Source organism: Phaenicophaeus curvirostris, chromosome 26 (assembly GCF_032191515.1).
Source record: "Phaenicophaeus curvirostris isolate KB17595 chromosome 26, BPBGC_Pcur_1.0, whole genome shotgun sequence".
NCBI lineage: Eukaryota > Metazoa > Chordata > Aves > Cuculiformes > Cuculidae > Phaenicophaeus > Phaenicophaeus curvirostris.
Window position 1 is genome coordinate 5,900,104 of NC_091417.1, and position 18,929 is coordinate 5,919,032.

Genomic DNA, 18,929 nt, shown 5'->3' on the forward strand with positions numbered 1-18,929 from the left:
CTGCCCCAGTACCACTGGGGCCCCAGTACCAGGCCAACGTGCTCCAGTATGAGGCCAGTGCACCCCAGTACCAGACACTGTGCCCCAGTTTGAGGCCAGTGTGCCCCAGTTTGAGGCCAGTCTGCCCCAGCACCAGGCCAGTGTACCCCAGTCTGAGGCCAGTCTGCCCCAGTATGAGGCCAGTGCACCCCAGTCTGAGGCCCATCTGCCCCAGTACCAGGCCCGTGTACCCCAGTCTGAGGCCAGTGTACCCCAGTCTGAGGGCAGTCTGCCCCAGTACCAGGCCCGTGTACCCCAGTACCAGGCCACCGTGCCCCAGTACAAGTGTCTCTCAGCCCTCCCCATATCAGGGCCTAGGAGTAGTTTCCCTCCCCCCGCCACCAGATGCCAGGTCTGGGGTGAGGGGGGGTCATGGGGGCCAGGTCTGCACCCCTAGATGTCCCCCCCTCCCCAGCAAAGAGGCTCAGCAGCCCCCAGTGTGGGGCACATCCCCCTCTGCCCCCCAGTGCCAGTGGTGGGGACCAGCACCCATGGGTGCCAGGCTTTCCCTAGGGCAGGGGGTGCCCACCCTTCCCCAGCTCAGGCAGGTGAACCCCAAACTGGTGGCACTGGGACTGGGGCAGGGGGGCAGGTGAGAGCAGAGACCACCCTGGGGTGTTTGGGGGGTAGAGGGTGAGCCCTGGGCTGGTGGCATGCGTGTCACTGTCCCCATAGCAGAGGGGTGGAACGTGTCCTCCTGTCCCTATGGAAGGTAGGTGGGATGTGTCCCCAGCCCCACGGCGGGTGGGTGGGATGTGTCCCCTTGTCCCTGTGGCGGGCAGGTGTCACCCAGCCCCAAAACACGTCACTCTGCATGGGGTAGCTCTGCAGGTCCACCCAACCCACAGCACCACGGAGCACCGTGAGCCCACGTGGGCTCTGCCCACCCCTGGTGCCACCCAGCGTCGGAGCGGAGACCATCCCGGTGACACTTAGGGGACACCGGGGGATGAGACTCATCTCATGCCCACAGTGATGTGGGGCATCCCCTCCATCCTCTCCCTCAGCCAGCGTCTGTGCCCACCACTTTTGCCGTGGAGTTGGGGTGACCAAGGGTGTCCCCAAGTCCAGGCTTTGCTGTGGTGGCATCAGAGAAGCCAGTGCCATGCCAGGGTGTTGGGAGGGGACAGCAGGATGGGGGTGGCTGGGTGTCCCCAGGCTTGGGCTGGGGGACTCGGGGACCTGGGGCCACCATGGGCACCAGGGAGAGGGGGGTCTGGACCAACAGCCCCCTCCCCACTCTCTATCACTGTCACCACAATGTCCCCACAGTGCCGGGTCGTCCCCACAGTGAGGGGATACCCATTTCAGAGCAAGAAAGCACCATTGTCACTGGGTTTGGGGACATTAATATATATATATATATAAATATTGGGGTTTTCTTAATGATTTTAATGCTGTAAGGTCAAGTGGTGCCACTGCTGAGGCCAGGAGGGCCCACGGCCGGGCTGGGGGTGCTCCCAGTGCTTCCAGAGCCAAACCCACAGCCCCCCAGCAGGCTGTGTCCCGCGCCCCATCCTGGCACGAGGCGGGGGACAAGCACACCGGGGCGGTGGCACCCCCAGCCGCACCAACTTCCCCCGCCAGCTGCACTGCCGTCCCGCACCGCCTCGCTCCGCACCACCGCCCGCAGCCGGGACGGGGCCCGCGCCGGGGCTGGGGGCTTCGACGCCCCCGAACGCCCGCGCCTCGTCTCGCGCTCCTGCTTTGCACGCACTCAGGGAGCCACCGTCGCCGCCGCTGGAGACACAGTGGACTGAGACGCCATGTGCTCCTCGCTCGGCTCCAGGCCCCTGGGAAGCCTCCTGCAATGTCGCAGGCTTTATTTACAATAAAGATTTGGAAAATGATGGGGTTTCTTGGGTGAGAAGCACAACGTGAGCCGGCAACGGGTAATCAAAGCCCAGAGAGCAACCGTCTCCTGGGCTGTATCCACAGCGGTGGGACCAGCAGGCAAAGGAGGGGATTCTGCCCCCTGCTCTGTTTTCGTAAGACCCAACCTGGAGCCTGCGACTAGTTCTGGAGTCCTCAGCACAAGAAGGACATGGAGCTGTTGAAACAGGTCCATAGGAGGCCATGGAGATGATCCCAGGGCTGGAGCACCTCCTGTATAAGTACAGGCTGAGAGAGTTGGGGTTGTTAAGCCTGGAGAAGAGGTGGCTCTAGGGAGACCTTAGAGCAGCTTCCAGTAGAGAAAGTGGCTCCAGGAAAGCTGGGGAAGGGCTCTTGTTCAGGGAGTGCAGGGATAGGGTGAGGGGAAAGGGTTTTCAGCTGCAAGAGGGGAGATTGAGATGAGATCTCATGAAGAAATGTTTTGCAGTGAGGGTGGGGAGGCCCTGGCCCAGGGGGTAGAACTGGATGGACTTTGAGGTCCCTTCCAACCCAAACCATCCTGTGATTCAATGATTCTGACTTCCTCCAGGGTGGCCAGTATGGTTCTGGGGAGGCCTGATCCACCCCAAATTTCATCCATATCGAAGCTCTGCTTTCTGAACATGAGCCAGCAGTGGCCCAGGTGGCCAAGAAGGCCAATGGCATCTTGGCTTGGATCAGAAACAGCGTGGCCAGCAGGGCCAGGGAGGTTCTTCTCCCTCTGTACTCGCCCCTGGTGAGACCGCTCCTCGAATCCTGGTGTCAGTTCTGGGCCCCTCACCACAAGAAGGATGTTGAGGCTCTAGAGCGAGTCCAGAGAAGAGCAACGAAGCTGGGGAAGGGGCTGGAGAACAAGAGAAGCGGCTGAGAGAGCTGGGGGTGTTTATCCTGGAGAAGAGGAGGCTGAGGGGAGACCTCATTGCTCTCTACAACTCCCAGAGAGGAGGTTGTGGAGAGGAGGGAGCTGGGCTCTTCTCCCAAGTGACAGGGGACAGGACGAGAGGGAATGGCCTCAAGCTGTGTCAGGGGAGGTTTAGGCTGAACATTAGGAAAAAATGTTTCACAGAAAGGGTCATTGGTCCCTGGCAGAGGCTGCCCAGGGAGGGGGTTGAGTCACCTTCCCTGGAGGGGTTTAAGGGACGGGTGGACGAGGTGCTGAGGGACATGGTTTAGTGTTTGATAGGAATGGTTGGACTCGATGATCTGGTGGGTCTCTTTCAACCTGATGATTCTATGATTCTATGATTCTGCCCCCTTCACTTCATCCCACTGACTCCCTCCCATGTCCCACACTCCACCCTGGCCTGTCCCCAAGGACTGGGACCCTCCTGACCCTCATTTGTTAGTCAGAGTCTTCTTGTATGGAGATGATGGCACATGGTGAGTGTGACTGAGCTCCCTTACTCCCACCTTCTGCCTGGCTGGGGACCCTGCCCCACTGCAGGGACACGTGGCTGCTGCTTGTCCCACTGCAGAGATGCCCAATACTGCGTCTGTCCCAATGCGAGGACATGGATCCATCCCTGTTCTAATTCCAGTCCAGACTGAGGAGATGGCTCCATCCCTGTCCCAGCATGGGGGCCAGTTAAGAGTGAGAACACAGCTCTGTCGCTGTCCCAGTATGGGGACCAGTCCAGATTGAGGAGATGGCTCCATCCCTGTCCCACCAGTCCCTCACCCATCCCTGGGTTGCCAGAGCTGTTCGCCATCCCACTGCAGGAACACAAGGCAGGTCCTTGTCCCCTCCTAGGGACACCCTTAGGCTGGGTCACCTCCAGGCACGGTCCTGCTTGGCTTTGCAGTGGGGTGAGCCAACCTGGCAGAAGGAGACTGAAGGATGGATCCTCAACTCCCAGGGGGACCTAAAGGGATGGAGCATCCTCCGATGGGACCAGTTGGGGCTGGTCCAGCAGAGCTCAGCACAGCCAGATGGGCTGGCACAACTGGATTCCTTGGCACTGTTGGACTGACCAGCACAGCTGGGCTGTTTTGCACAGCTGGATTGCTCAGTACAGCTGTACCCTCAACATGACTGCACTCCTGCTCGATCACCATGGCTGGACTGATCAGCAGAGCTGGGCTGTTTGGCACAGTCGAACTCACCGGCACAGCTGGACTGCTTGACACAACCAGATTCCTTGGCACAGCCGGACTCCTGCTCAGCACAGCCGGACACTCGGCACAGCCGGACACTCGGCACAGCCAGACTGACCAGCACAACCAGACTGCTCAGTACAGCCGGACTGCTCTGTACAGCCAGATGCTCGGCACAGGCGGATGCTCGGCCCATCAGCCACGAGAGGGCTCCCCCAGTCCAGCCCTTGCACGCCTGGACTGGACGGTGCAGGAGATGCTGCTCAGGGCCATGAGGGCCTCACAGCCAGACAGAGGTGCGGGCTGGGCAGGCAGCTGCAGCACGGCCCCCGTTTGGGTCCTTTGGTGGTAGGGACACCCCACGAGCGCTGTCACTGGCTCCCTCGGCCTTGGTGGCAGCAGGAGAGACCCAGCATCCCCCGACCCATGCAGGGTCATTTCCCTGGGGAACCCCCCTCTCTGCCACCCAGGGATTGGGGATGGGATGCAGGACAATGTGGGGTGCTGGGTGGGATGCAGGACAATGCAGGCTACCACGAGCCACCCAGGGGGTCTGAGCCCCCAGCCCATGGGGCTGGAGATGCCCCTCACCTGCAGCACTCTAGGAGGACCCACCTGGGTGTCCCTCTACACCCCCCGGATCTGGCACCCTGCATCAAGCACTGCAGCCCATGGACACAGCCCAGCGAGGGTGAGGATCCCACAGCCGGCTCTGCTTTGCCTGCGGTGCTGGGGGTCCCATGAGCACCTCAGGGTGCTGAGAAGGTGCTGTCTCCCTGGAGGGAGACCCAGCCCCAGGTGGGGCCCTCTCTCCTGCTTTCAGAAGTATCGAGTTCATCTTATTAAAACAATCACCATCACCCACTTGCTCTGTCCCCGGCAGCTACAGCCTTGCAGGAGGTGGGGAAGATGCTGGAGGAGACTCTGGCCATGGTAAGGAGCTGAAACCTCACCCTTGCTGCCTCCTCAGCTGCGGCGTCCTCCCTGCCAGCACACAGCTCAGAGCAAGCAGCTCATCATCCCCCCACCACAATGAGCCCATCAGGATGGACACATCTTTATACCCCTTAAGGACCTGAGTGGCAGCTTTGCCACCAGTCACGACTGCGCTGCGACTCAGCAAGGAGCTATTTTGGGCTGGTGTCTGGATACCAGTGCGATGAGTGAGCCAGAAATATTCCAGATGCACAGACTGTTTCTGAATCTTGAGTTATTCAGGGCCTTCAGGGTCGGGAGGGCAAAAAAAAAAAAAAATACAACTCAGGGTTGAAGCCCCATGGGGTCTCAGAGCCCCTGTGCCACTCGCTTAGGTCAGGAGCATGTGCAGGAAGCCTGGGGCTCACGAGGACGCGGCAGAGGGGCAGGATGCGCCCAGCACATGGGAGATTGGCTTAGCCCATTCCCCAGACCACAAAAATGATGAGAGACAGCAGAGCCCAGAGGTGCTCAACACCCCAGGCTTCCCAGTGTTCAGTTTTGGGCCCCTCACTCCAAGAAGGACATTGAGGGGCTGGAGCGAGTCTGGAGAAGGGAACAGAGCTGGGGAAGGGACTGGAGAACAGGGGTTGTGGGAGTGGCTGAGGGCCAAGTGGCTGTTCAGCCTGGAGAAGAGGAGGCTGAAGGGAGATCTCATCGCTGCCTACAACTGCCTGAAAGGAGGTTGTGGTGAGGTGGGTGCTGGACTCCTCTTCCAAGTGACAGGGGACAGGATGAGAGGGAATGGCCTCAAGCTGCCCCAGGGCAGGTTCGGATTGGACATCAGAAAAGTTTCTTCACCAAAAGGGCTCTCAGGCACTAGCAGAGGCTGCCCAAGGAGGTGGTTAAGTCTCCATCCCTGGAGGTGTTTAAAAGATGGGTAGATGAAGTGCTTAGGGGGTATGATTTATCATCAGACAGGTACGGTTGGAACTGATGATCTCAAAGGTCTTTTCTAACCAAGGGATTCTATGATTCCTCTTCACAAACTTTGCCAGCTCCTTTTTAGCTTCCTTGATCCCATCGCCTAGCTCCTCTGCCTCAAAGAGCTACTTAAAAGCATGGAGTACAGGCTGGCCAAATGCTGCAGCATTCTTCCCTGACCTCAGGCTCCTTCTCCTGCTTCTAACCCACCAGTTACACATTAGAGACTGTCCTCACACTCAGCTTTAGCACTGCCAGATCTTAATGGCACTTGCGAATGTTGACCACATCACCCAATGGGGAAGCCAGTCTCCTATTTACACACTGGGTGCTAAGATCATAGAATCATCGAATGGTTTGTGTTGGAAGGGACCTCAAAGCCCATCGAGTTCCAACCCCCTGCCATGAGCAGGGACACCTCCCACTGGATCCAACTGCTCCAAGCCCCATCAACCTGGCCTTGAACCCCTCCAGGGATGGGGCAGCCACCACTGCTCTGGGCAACCTGAGAAGCATCCAGAGAAGGGGAATTGAGCTGGGAAAGGGTCTGGAGACCAAGGGTTCTAGGAGCACCTGAGGAACCTGGGGCTGTTTAGTCTGGAGAAGAGTAGGCAAGGGGAGACCTCATCACTTTCTGCAGGAAAAGAGGTTGTGATGAGGTGGGTGTTGGTCTCTTCTCCCAAGTAACAAGGAGCAGGATGAGAGGAAGCGGCCTCAAGTTGTGCCAGGGGAGGTTTAGATTGGATATCAGGAAAAAAAAATCTCTTTACTGACAGAGTGTTGAAGACCTGGCAGAGGCTGCTCAGGGGAGGGGTGGAATCTCCATCCCTGGAGGGGTTCAAAAAACATGCTGACATGGCACCTAGGGACATGGTTTAGCAGGCACGGTGGGGTTGGGCTGAAGGTTGGACTGGATGAGCTGAGAAGGCTTTTCCAACCTTAATGATTCCATGATTCTATGAAAAAAAAATAATAATTTGCATTTATTATTAGCAAAACCAAAGAAATAAGAAACCAACTCTTGCACGGCTGCCTCCATGTCTGTGCCATTACATAAAGTGAAACCCTTGAACCTAAAATTCCTCTGCTCCCTCACTGCCGGAGCTGCCGACTGACCATCTGGCTGCAAGTTTTCAGCTATAATCTAAAGAGGCAGACTCCACTCTTAGGGTGCACAGGGAAGAAAATCCTCTAGCACCCCTCCAGAACACGGGCTGGCAGCACTGGGGCTGCCACGTGAGCTGCAGCTTGAGCAAGGAGTGGGAGGCGATGGGTTTTCAGTTCTGGTGCTCTTGAGGAAGGTGTTTTGGTCAGGGTTTGGGAGCAGAGGGAGACATTGGATGGTCAGAAGGCACCACGTGAAATGAGATGTGGAAATGTCATCGCAAAGGGGGGATAAATCACAGCGAAGAGAGAGGAACCCCCCCAAATACCAGCTCTGCTGAAAGCAACACATCCCCATTGCCACGTGAAGCCAAAATGATCTCTGACCACAAACCAGGACGTGCATTTTCCAGCTTGGAAACACTCTGAAGGCTAAATGAATGGTAAAGCACAGATGATGCCCGTCTGTTCCTTCCTGGAGAGGAGAGGAGAGGAGAGGAGAGGAGAGGAGAGGAGAGGAGAGGAGAGGAGAGGAGAGGAGAGGAGAGGAGAGGAGAGGAGAGGAGAGGAGAGGAGAGGAGAGGAGAGGAGAGGAGAGGAGAGGAGAGGAGAGGAGAGGAGAGGAGAGGAGAGGAGAGGAGAGGAGAGGAGAGGAGAGGAGAGGAGAGGAGAGGAGAGGAGAGGAGAGGAGAGGAGAGGAGAGGAGAGGAGAGGAGAGGAGAGGAGAGGAGAGGAGAGGAGAGGAGAGGAGAGGAGAGGAGAGGAGAGCCCACTCTGGCTCTCCCCAGCACATGATGTGGCCTGAGATGGAGCAGAACCAAAGCAAGTCCTTGCTCTGCTTCCCTGGGTCAAGGCCGTGCTGCTCAAACAAACGTTTTAGGGCAATTAATCTTTTTGTCACCATGGAGAAATTCTGCAGGCAAACAACTGCTAAATGGTCAATGCGTGCTTCAAGTAAAAGCAGATCCCAGCTCTGTCTCGCTTGCTAGAGGGAATTTTGCTCCAGCTCGAAATGAGAAACAAACAAGTGCACAGGGAAGTGTGGTTCAGAGGAAGCAGGAGCATCTCCTTGCAGCCCTGTCAGTCCACACGACAGCCTTGCGTGCTGAGCAGAAACCAAGTGTTCCACGGAGAAAGAGAACGTCGGTGTGTGCAGCCACAGAGGGTTTGCCGAGCACAAGGCATTCACTGCGGAGCGACCTGAGCTCCAGCTGGACCAGGAGGAGCTGGGCTGGCTGGGCTGAGATGGATTAGACCAGTAAGAGGAGTTTTGCAAACAGAATGGGTCACAGTGACTGCACACCCCACCAGGGCTTCCCCTCATTGACTGCGCTCTGAAGCTCGTTTGGGTAATGAACACATCCAGTGGAACACAGTGCTCGAAGGGTTTTGCGTGGGCAGGCTGGGTATGGTTCGGCTGTCAGGTGAACACAGACAGCAAAGCTGAAACCATCTGCAGACCAGCCTGAGCCATCACTGACCCAATTCCCAATAGCAATGAGGAACCCTCAGCGGAGAGAAGACCATCAGCAAAAAAACAGGCTTGCCAAGCCTGCACACAAAGCAGGCTCAGGGTACAACCAAATTCAGAGAAGCAAAGAATGGTCATCCCCAGTCCCAGCGTGGTGCACAAAAGCTGCTGCAGCATCTCCTGCCGGCACACAAGGTCTCTGAACCCTCACAGTCAGGGAGAAGGGGAAAAGGAAAGAGGAGCTGAACCCTAGGACACTCAGCAATTGCAGCAAGAGGTGAGAGCAGCCCCAGGGCATGCCAGCAGCAGCCAAAGCCCAGGTGGGAAGAAGACAAACCACCCAGAGCCGGGGCTGCTGCTGGATGCGTGTGCTGGGTGATCATAGAATCACCAGGTTGGAAAAGACCCATCGGAACATCGAGTCCAACCATTCCCATCAAACACTAACCCATGTCCCTCAGCACCTTGTCCACCTGTCCCTTAAACCCCTCCAGGGAAGGGGACTCAAACCCCTCCCTGGGCAGCCTCTGCCAGTGCCCAGTGACCCTTTCTGTGAAAAATTTTTTCCTGATATCAAGCCTAAACCTCCCCTGGTGGAGCTTGAGGCCATTCCCTCTTGTCCTGTCCCCTGTCACTTGGGAGAAGAGCCCAGCTCCCTCCTCTCCACAAACTCCTTTCAGGGAGTTGGAGAGAGCAATGAGGTCTCCCCTCAGCCTCCTCTTCTCCAGGCTAAACACCCCCAGCTCTCTCAGCCGTTCCTCTTGTTCTCCAGCCCCCTCACCAGCTTTGTTGCTCTTCTCTGGACTTGCTCCAGAGCCTCAACATCCTTTTTGTGGTGAGGGGCCCAGAACTGAACACAGGGTTCGAGGAGCGGTCTCCCCAGTGCCGAGTCCAGAGGGAGAATAACCTCCCTGGCCCTGCTGGTCACACAGTTTCTGATGGAGCAGCTTTGTGTGTGAGCGTGGCTGCAGCAGGCATTGCTCCCTCGTGTGTGTGTGGCAGCCCCAGCCGACAGCGGGAGGGAAAGGTTTTGCTAGCCCAGAAGACAGCCAGTGGCCCGAAAACATGACCGAAGGCTTTGTTGCACTTTAACTCCATCTGTGCAGCCGCCAGCTCTGGGAGGAGGGTGCGAATATCCCAGGGGAAATGGGGGAAACCCAATTCCTTGAGTCTGTGATGACTGGAGTGTGCAAAAATATTTCCGATCGCCCTTTAAGGAGGGATGCGCTGCCGGCCAGGACGCTGGCTGCTCTGCCTCGTAGGGCTATTCCAGCCCAGAGCCTACGCGGTGCCAGGCGAGGACCAGCCTTGCCGCTGTGTTTTATGAGCAGTGGCGAACGCTCCAGTTCCCATTTCTGCCCGGTGAGCTTTAACCCGCGAGCAGCCGAGGCAGAGCCCGACGCGCCTCCAAACCCACAGCCGATTGCTTCTGGGGGTCACGCGTGCAAGATGGGTGCAGGCGGTCGTACAGCTCAGCAGTTCAAACCCCGGTCAGCGGGACTTAATGTAGAATCCCCAGTGGGGCCGTTTCACCTTGGCAGCGCAGCCGGAGCGGAGAGCGACGGCAACTGCTGAGCTCGCGCCTCTGCCAGCGCCGGCTGCTCCTGCCCCTGCTCAGGGCACGGCTACAAGCACCCGCGGCTCCTCACCCTGCCCGCGATGCCAAAGCTGGGAAACCCTTGAGCTTACAGCAAGATCATAGAATCAAAGAAGAGTTTGAGTTGGAAGGGAAGATACAGATCACCCAGTTCCAACACCTCCCTCCGGATCTGGTTGCTCCAAGCCCCATCCAACCTCACCTTGAACACCTCCAGGGATGGAGCAACCTTTTCCAGGGCCTCCCCACCCTCAGGCTGAAGAAATTCCTCCTTATGTCTACCCTAAATCTGCCCGTCTCCAGTTTATACCCATTGCCCCTAGTCCCATCACTACAAGCCTCTGTAAAACATCCCTCCCCAGCTTTCTTGTAGCCCCTTCAAGTACTAGAAGGTCACTCTAAGATCTCCTCAGGGTCTTCTCTTCTCCAGGAGATTGTTGATTTAAGCTGCTATCTGACAAGGAACAGACTGTGTTTCCTATTTTCCTGAGCTCTCCTTCCTTCTGAAGAATTTATATTCCTAACTACAAACAAGGAATTGATTAATGGCTTTCAATAGGAAGGGAAAGATTTAGATTAGACATTAGGAAGAAATTCTTCACGATGAGGGTGGGGAAGCCCTGGCTCAGGTTGCCCAGAGAAGTGGTGGCTGCCCCAAGAAAACAAGAAAATCCAGGTTGTCCTGATGTTCCCTTTGTCACCATATCAGGCAGAACACGCTGTCCCCCAATGTCCCTCCTTGTGTTCTGCGGGAGGGAGGGGGTTCCTTGCTGGATCCTTGTAGCAGGGGATGAGCTCAGAGCACAACGTGGGGCTGTGAAGCAAAATTCTGGCACCGTGCGTGGCCCTGAAATGGGGTTTCCTGTGATTTGTTCCCTTTTGTGGCTCGGAAATATGGTTTCTTGTGATCCATTGCCTTTTCCTGATGGCTGGAGCAGCAGGGTTACATAAGGACCTGGCTGCAGTTTGAACAGAGATGTACACTATGATCCTTTGTGATGCTGGGATTTTTTCCATTTCTTATTTGCCCAGCAAGGAATGGGAAGATCCTTGGTAACAAAGGAGATCCCAGAAAAGCAACAGTAATGAGGGTAGGAGTTGGTTACATAAAGGCTCTGACCTGGCATGCCACGATCCTGGCAGGACAGCTGGGATCCGAAGCTGATATCATAGAATCATAGAATGAGTTGGGTTGGGTGGGACCTCAAAGCCCATCCAGTCCCACCCCTGCCATGGCCAGGGATGCCTCCCACTGGATCTGATTGCTCCAAGCCCCATCCAACCTGGCCTTGAACCCCTCCAGGGATGGGGCAGCCACCACTGCTCTGGGCAGCCTGGGCCAGGAGCTCCCCATCCTCACAGCTAAAAATTCCTTCTTAAGATCTCATCTCAATCTCTCCTCTTGTAGCTCAAAACCGCTCCCCTCAACCTCTCCCTGCACTCCCTGATCTAGAGCCTCTCCCCAACTTTCCTGGAGCCCCTTTCAGTACTGCAAGCTGCTCTAAGTTCTCCCCGCAGCCTTGTCATCTCCAGGCTGAACAACCCCAGCTTTCTCAGCCCATCCATGTACAGGAGACATTCCAGCCCTTGGATCATCTCCGTCATCTCCTCTGGATTCACTCCAGCAGCTCCACGTCCTTCCTGTGCTAAGAATTCCAGAAGTGGACGCAGGGCTCCAAGTGGGGTCTCAGTAGAACAGATCAGGGGGGCAGAATCCCCTCCCTCCCCTGCTGGTCCCACCGCTGTGGATGCAGCCCAGGATACATTAGGCTTTCTGAGCTGAGAGGACCCATTGCTGGATCATGTTGAGCTCCTCATCCCCCAGCATCGCAAACCCTTCTCCTCAGAGCTGCTCCCAACCCGTTTTTTGGGATCCACCTGTAATTGTGCTTCCCACTAACTTACTTGAAGTCAGGGAGCAGTTGCAGGAGGGCTGAAGAATTGTAACGAGATGGGGACAGGTGCTCAGACCAGTCACATCCAGCACTTTTCCTCTCTGGATCATGTATCTCATGACAAAATCTACTGGATCAACCTACCCCTAACTTTCTGAGATTCTCACTGCAAATTTCCAGGTCGCGCTTTCCACCCCATTTCACGACAATTTACATGGGTGCATGTTGGCCTGAGGATAGATCTCGACTGGCCAGCAGGTCGAGGGAGGGGATTCTGCCCCTCTGCTCCGCTCTTTTGAGACCTCATCTGGAGTGTTGAGTCCAGTTCTGGAGTCCTCAGCGTAAGAAGGAGATGGAGCTGTTGGAACGGATCCAGAGGAGGCTACAAGGATGATCCGAAGGCTGGAGCACCTCCCATATGAGGACAGGCTGAGAGAGTTGGGGTTGTTCAGCCTGGAGAGAAGAAGGCTCTGAGGAGACCTTATAGTGACCTTCCAGTACCTGAAGGGGCTACAAGAAAGCTGGGGAGGGACTGGTTACAAAGGCCTGGAGTGATAGGACAAGGGGCAATGGGTATAAACTGAAGAGGGGCAGATTTAGACTAGACATAAGGAGGAATTTCTTCACTGTGGGAGTGGGGAGGCCCTGACCCAGGTTGTCCAGAGGAGCTGTGGCTGCTCCATCCCTGGAGGGGTTCCAGGCCAGGTTGGATGGGCCTTGGGCAGCCTGATCCAGAGGGAGGTGTCTCAGCCTGTGGCAGGCGGTGGGACTGGATGATCTTTAAGGCCCCTTCCAATCCAAACTATTCTATGATTCTATGATTTCTTATGAAAAGGATGGAAATGAGCCTTCCAGGGAACTCCAGTGCTAATCTCGCACACTGACCGCGTTCCAGCTACAAGCCTGCAGGAATTCAGTGCAGAGTGGATGGAATTAGAGTTTTCTACAGCTCCCTTGGAGACCTTTTGAAACGTTAATGAGTTTATTACTGAATCCGGCTGACTGATCAGCCCCTTTTTCCAACGGACGCTTCCAATGGCTGAGAAAGGCTCTTCCAGGGCTGCGGGGGATTCCCAGCTCAGCAGAAACCAGCTCCTTCTGAAGGGCTGGACACCCATGGAGCCTGTGGAGTTCATAAAACATCAGACATACCCATCAACACACTACCAGTCTTCAATTAGCGCTGGATCCAGTTAATGAAAAGCCAGGCACTGCTGAGCAAGCTCCAGGAACGTTGACTGCTGACCTGGTGCTCCTTGTTCTCCTCTGGGCAGGCTCTAGATGAAGCCGACCTGAGCAGTCAGGACAGTGTTTTGGGGTGTGAAATCCACAGGCAACTCCCAAACTTCTCTTTGTGACCCCCTACTTGCAGGACATTTTCCCCCAGTGCCCACTGGTGGGATGTACACAGGTCTCCAGTTAAATTCTGGTTAATTGTAGAATCATGGCATGGTTTGGGCTGGAAGGGACCTCAAAGCCCATCCAGTCCCACCCCTGCCATGGGCAGGGACACCTCCCACTGGATCTGGTTGCTCCAAGCCCCATGCAACCTGGCCTTGAAGCCCTCCAGGGATGGGGCAGCCACCACGGCTCTGGGCAACCAGGACCAGGGCCTCCTCACCCTCACAGCAAAACGTTTCTTCATGAGATCTCATCTCAATCTTTCAGCTAAAAACACTTACCCCTTGTCCCATCCCTGCTCTCCCTGATCCAGAGCCCCTCTCCAGCTTTCCTGGAGCCCCTTTCAGTTCTGGAAGGTGCTCTAAGGTCTCCCCAGAGCCTTGTCTTCTCCAGTCTGAACAACGCCATCTATCTCAGCCTGTCTTCATATAGGAGGTACTCCAGCCCTCGGATCGTCTCTGTGGCCTCCTCTGGACTCGCTCCAACAGCTCTATGTCCCTCCCATGATGAGGACTCCAGAAGTGGTCACAGGCTCCAGTTGGGGTCTCACCAGAGCGGAGCAGAGGGGTAGAGTCCTCTCCCTACTCTGCTCTCATGCCAACAGGCAAAGGAACTCTACGATGCATTAAGTCATATTTTTTTGTACATGGGACAAGAACACACACAGCAAAGAATCGCTCACCGTCGTAATTTCAGCCCCAGGAGAACAGATGAGATCCTGCTGTCAGCAATATTTGAGGTTGCACCCATGGTACCTGACTTTAAATGTGATGGCAAGAGGGGAATTTTGTTTCAGAGCCTGGAGCCATCACATTTAAAGTCAGGTACCATGGGTGCAACCTCCTCATCTTCCTCTCTGCAAAATGTCAGGGGGAACAATGGCCCAAGGCAAATCCACGGATACACGCTGACACGTGCCGACAGTGGTGCAGTCTGAGCCTCACTTCCATGTGGAAATGGCTTTAAAAAAGTTTTCCAACAGAGGATTTTCAGGTGATTTCAAGTTTATGGAAAACGATATGAAAAGCATGGCAAACATTCCTGAAGGGGAATATCCGTCTGCTAGGGATAAGGAATAATCAGAGGGGAAAGGATAGCTCTCTTAAAATCATAGAATCATAGAATCACTAGGTTGGAAAAGACCTCTTGGATCATTGAGTCCAACCATTTCTGTCTGCCCAAAACCCAGTCCCCGAGCACCTCGTCAACCTGCCTTTTAAACACCTCCAGGGATGGTGATTCAACCACCTCCTTGGGGAGCTTGTTCCAGTACCCAATGACCCTTTCTGTGAAAAATTTCTTTCTGATATCTAGTCTGAACCTCCCCTGGCACAGCTTGAGGCCATTGCCCCTTGTCCTGTCCCATCAGGTGGGAGAAGAGCCCAGCTCCCTCCTCTCCACAACCTCCTTTCAGGCAGTTGGAGAGAGCAATGAGGTCTCCCCTCAGCCTCCCCTTCTCCAGGCGTGACGCAGGGTGTGCTGCTCCAGCACTTGGCACGTGCTCTCTGAGGAGCACGGCTCTGAGCACAGTTCCTGCTCTCAGCTGGAATCTGTTTCTGCAGTGAGGAAATCCACACAACGAGGCAGCAGAAGCCCCAGCACAGTCCCAGACCCAAACAAGGTGTGAAAATCCTGGGATGCAGCGGTAGGGGCTGATCTGCTCCCAGGGAAGCCTCAGGCTCGGGGACACACGGGAACACGTCCTGTGCCAGAGGAACCGGAACGTCCTGCTCAATAAAAAATACAGGGGAGGAGGACAGCAACATCTGCACTGAGCACCTACCAGCATGGATCAGACACCGTTAAATCCCCCTCCTAAGGCATTTCTCCCCAGCTATCAACATGGAATTTACACACAGCAGAAACCAAAATGTCATTTCCCAAGCGATAATGAATTGATATTTGAGTCTCCTCTTATACAGAAAGGGATTGGAGAGCCCGGAGAAAGCCCTGGAGCACCTTTCTCTGTGAAAAAGTGGGTTATGGCTACTCAGAGCATGAACAGCAAACCCACCCTCGACTCCAGCAAACAGATCGGCCTCACCGGGATAGTTTGATGGAAACTGCAAGGTGCAAAGCCCAACCTGGCCAACTCACAGCCATCAACGCCCTGAGAGCAACCTGTGCACCTCGAAGAATGGCTCCTTTCGGTGGTAACCTCACAAGTATCAAGCATTCCTGAATTATTAACAAATCAAGCTACAAGAAAAACGGTGTAGGCGTAATTTCTACAAGATTATAGCTAAGCTACAGGCTGGAGCACTTAACTCCAACAACACTAAACCCTACCCTGTTCTTCCAAGAGGAAACCGCTCCGCAGAGAGGATCTAATTCATGCTTGCAACAGCTAATACAAGGAAAACTGCATTATCCTCACTTTATGCAGAGAAGAACAAGGTGGAGCTGTCAGCTGGGCTGCCCAGGGCCACGACAGATCAGTTGGGATCACATCCAGGCACACGGTGCTGTCAGAGAGCTCCTCAAGCCCCCGCGGTGCCAACACGGGGCTGGCAGATGGGATACAGGACCCTTGGGAGACACGGTCTCGCGGAGCGGCAGCTGGAGGCCACGCCAGACACCCAGGGGCATCTCCAACAGCCCCGCGCGTCTGCACGGAGCCACTGAACCCAGCCCGCTGTGATGGAGCTCAGACCTGTCTTTGGCCTCAGGGTCTTCTCCTCCCAGCCTGTTCCTGAGCACCAGAGCAGACGCAGCCAGCGTGGGTGGCGATGCCAGAGCTTCCCAAGCTCCAACAATGCACGCGAAGGGTGCCGCAGCCGCCCCCTCGCAGCGAGGGTTAAACGCCTGAAGCATTTCAGAATTCCTTGCTGCAAATCCATGGTTACATGAAGGCTTCTGCACTTTAGAGCACTCGGCACAGGCAGAGCTGCTGCTTTGACTCACATGGGTCATCGCATCCTTAAAGACAGCGGAGACGTCAAGTGTCCTGGAGCAGCCAAGGCCAGGCAGCGCGAGCCCAGGCTCCTTCTTGACTAGAGCAGGGATCATCCCCCTGTGCTCGGTACTGCTGAGGCCAAACCTTGAATCCTGGGTTCAGTTTTGGGCCCCTCAGCACAAGAACATTGAGGGGCTGGAGCGCGTCCAGAGAAGGGAACGGAGCTGGGGAAGGGACCGGAGCTGGGGAAGGGACTGGAGCCCAGGGGTTCTGGGAGCAGCTGAGGGATCTGGGGCTGTTCAGCCTGGAGAAAAGGAGGATGAGGGAAGACCTCATTGCTGTCTACAACAGCCTGAAAGGAAGTTGAGGTGAGGTGGGTGCTGGGCTCTTCTCCCAGGTGACAACTGATAGGATGAGAGGGACTGGCCTCGAGCTGCCCCAGGGCAGGTTCAGACTGGACATCAGGGAAAATTTCTTCACTGAAAGGGTTCTCAGGCCCTGGTAGAGGCTGCCCAGGGAGGTGGTGAAGTCTCCATCCCTGGACAGGTTTAAGAGATGGGTAGATAAGGTGCTCAGGGATGGTTTAGTAGTGTCAGGTACAGTTGGGTTTGATGATCTCAAAGATCTTTTCCAACCAAATGATTCTGTGATTCCTAATTTATCCTGGCACTTGAACCCGTGCTGCGTGGCTCGTGCCAGCGCTGCCCTGCCTGGGCACGGAGCCGGGGCCGGCAGCCGGGCTGCTCCCCACTTTGTGAGTGTTTCCCAGTCTGCAGAGACCGTGGGGCACTCAGGAACCTGACAGTGAAGAACCACAGATTATTACAACCGCACCCCACCTCGCTCCCCACCGAGTTCTGCCCCTGCTGAGACTCTGGACACAACTGTCCCTTTCTATACGGTCGCTTTTCCCTTTAGCTCCAAACAAGCAGCTTTTTATTCCGAGCCCACAGCACCAAATCCATCTCAATTCCAGCTTTCCCGCAGCCGCACGGCATCGCTTGCCGCTTGCTCAGACACCACTTGCCATTCCGAGGGCAGCGAAGGGGACGCACGGGACGCTGACAAACCCGTCTTTGTGACAGCCAGACAGACGCGCATTCAGCCACCGTTGCCAACAGGAGCTGGGCAGCCGGCTCCGTATGTTCCTTCACAAACGGCAGCTCAATTAGGCCAGCGAATGCTGCACAGTTCACTGGACAGGACCCACATGCTCATCCATATGCATGACCCCAGACTTCCATGGTCTGTAAGCGGCTCCCTTTCCAACGTCTGACTTCGAAAGTTTGCGGAATTGACTTTCCACAATGCAGTTGTTGTTGCTGAAGAGCAGCTCCCGTGTGGAGAGCACGGTTGGGTTCTAACCTACTCCTTATTCCGATAAACAAGGTCAAACGTATAAAAATTCCAAGTTGCGGCTCTAAAACAAATCATGAAAAAATCCCTCCCCTCCCTTCACATATTCTATTGCCGGAAAAAAAGCAGCCGTCACACTCAGACTGGAGGAATCCACTGGATTTAATGGTTTTTTTTCCAAACTGCATCCAAACCCAGAGAATGACATGACAAACCCAAGTTACACTTGGCATTTTCCATCCAAGAGCATCTTTGGGATGTGTATTTTGGAACGGCCAACATTAAAGCCAAAGGAAGAGCACGGATCGTTTCTTCAGGAAGAAAAACCAAGCCCGGTGCTTTGAACCTGGGCACGGTCAGAGCTGTGACCACAAGAGCTGGACTAGAACCCCCCGACTGATGATAAACACTCGGTTCCAAAGAAAATGTGCACTTTATACACAATTGAAATTAAAATATACAAACAGTAACAGAAACAGCTCCATTACTTTGCATTTTTGGAATGAATCCAGCGCTGGGATTGGAATATTCTACACACTCTGCTCACTAACAGGAGCGTTTGCGGGTGGGATAGAAGCCCAGAGGACTGACCTGAGATGGGGCGGCACGTGGGTAATGGATCAGATCATTAATTGGGAATGGGATAATATAAATATCAGGCAAAGGAGCAGTCGTAGACCATTAGTAAGGAGTCGCTGCAGATCGCATGGAGAGCAGAAAGGGAAAAGGATTTTCACTCCTTGCCACTCAGCTGATGAGAGGCTGTTCCAAAACCACCAGGAAGGGTCTGGAGCCACGGAACCCTCTTGGGAAGCTGCAAAGCACAACTCAGGAAGCACAGGGGGACGACGTGTGGATAGCAACCATGCCTCCCATTTATCTCCAGGCTCCAAATGTCTTTCCTGAGTACTTTCAGACGTTTTCCACCCAGCTTCTTCACCCCACTCTCAGCTTTCTGCTGGCAAAGCCATCTGCCCTTCACCAGGCAGTGGGCTTCTCCAACTCCTGTTTAAAGAGAGGACTTCTCTAATGAACCCCTCTCACCCTAGGCAGCCAGTCCCACCTCAAGCTTTTAACCTCGCTCCACACTTGTGGTGTCACTTGAAGACATCACCCTGAAACCCTCCTGCACACAACTCAGAGGTTGCTCCTTCCTGGAGCAGTGGCTGGGAGTCACTTCTGAACTGGCCAGGCAGCCAGTTTGCTTCCTGAGCTGCAGTGGAGTGAAGGAGAGTTGCTTGGCTCCGGGCACGTTTACACCCCTACAGCGGAGTCGAGAGAGAGCCGGGATCTACGCTTGGACCA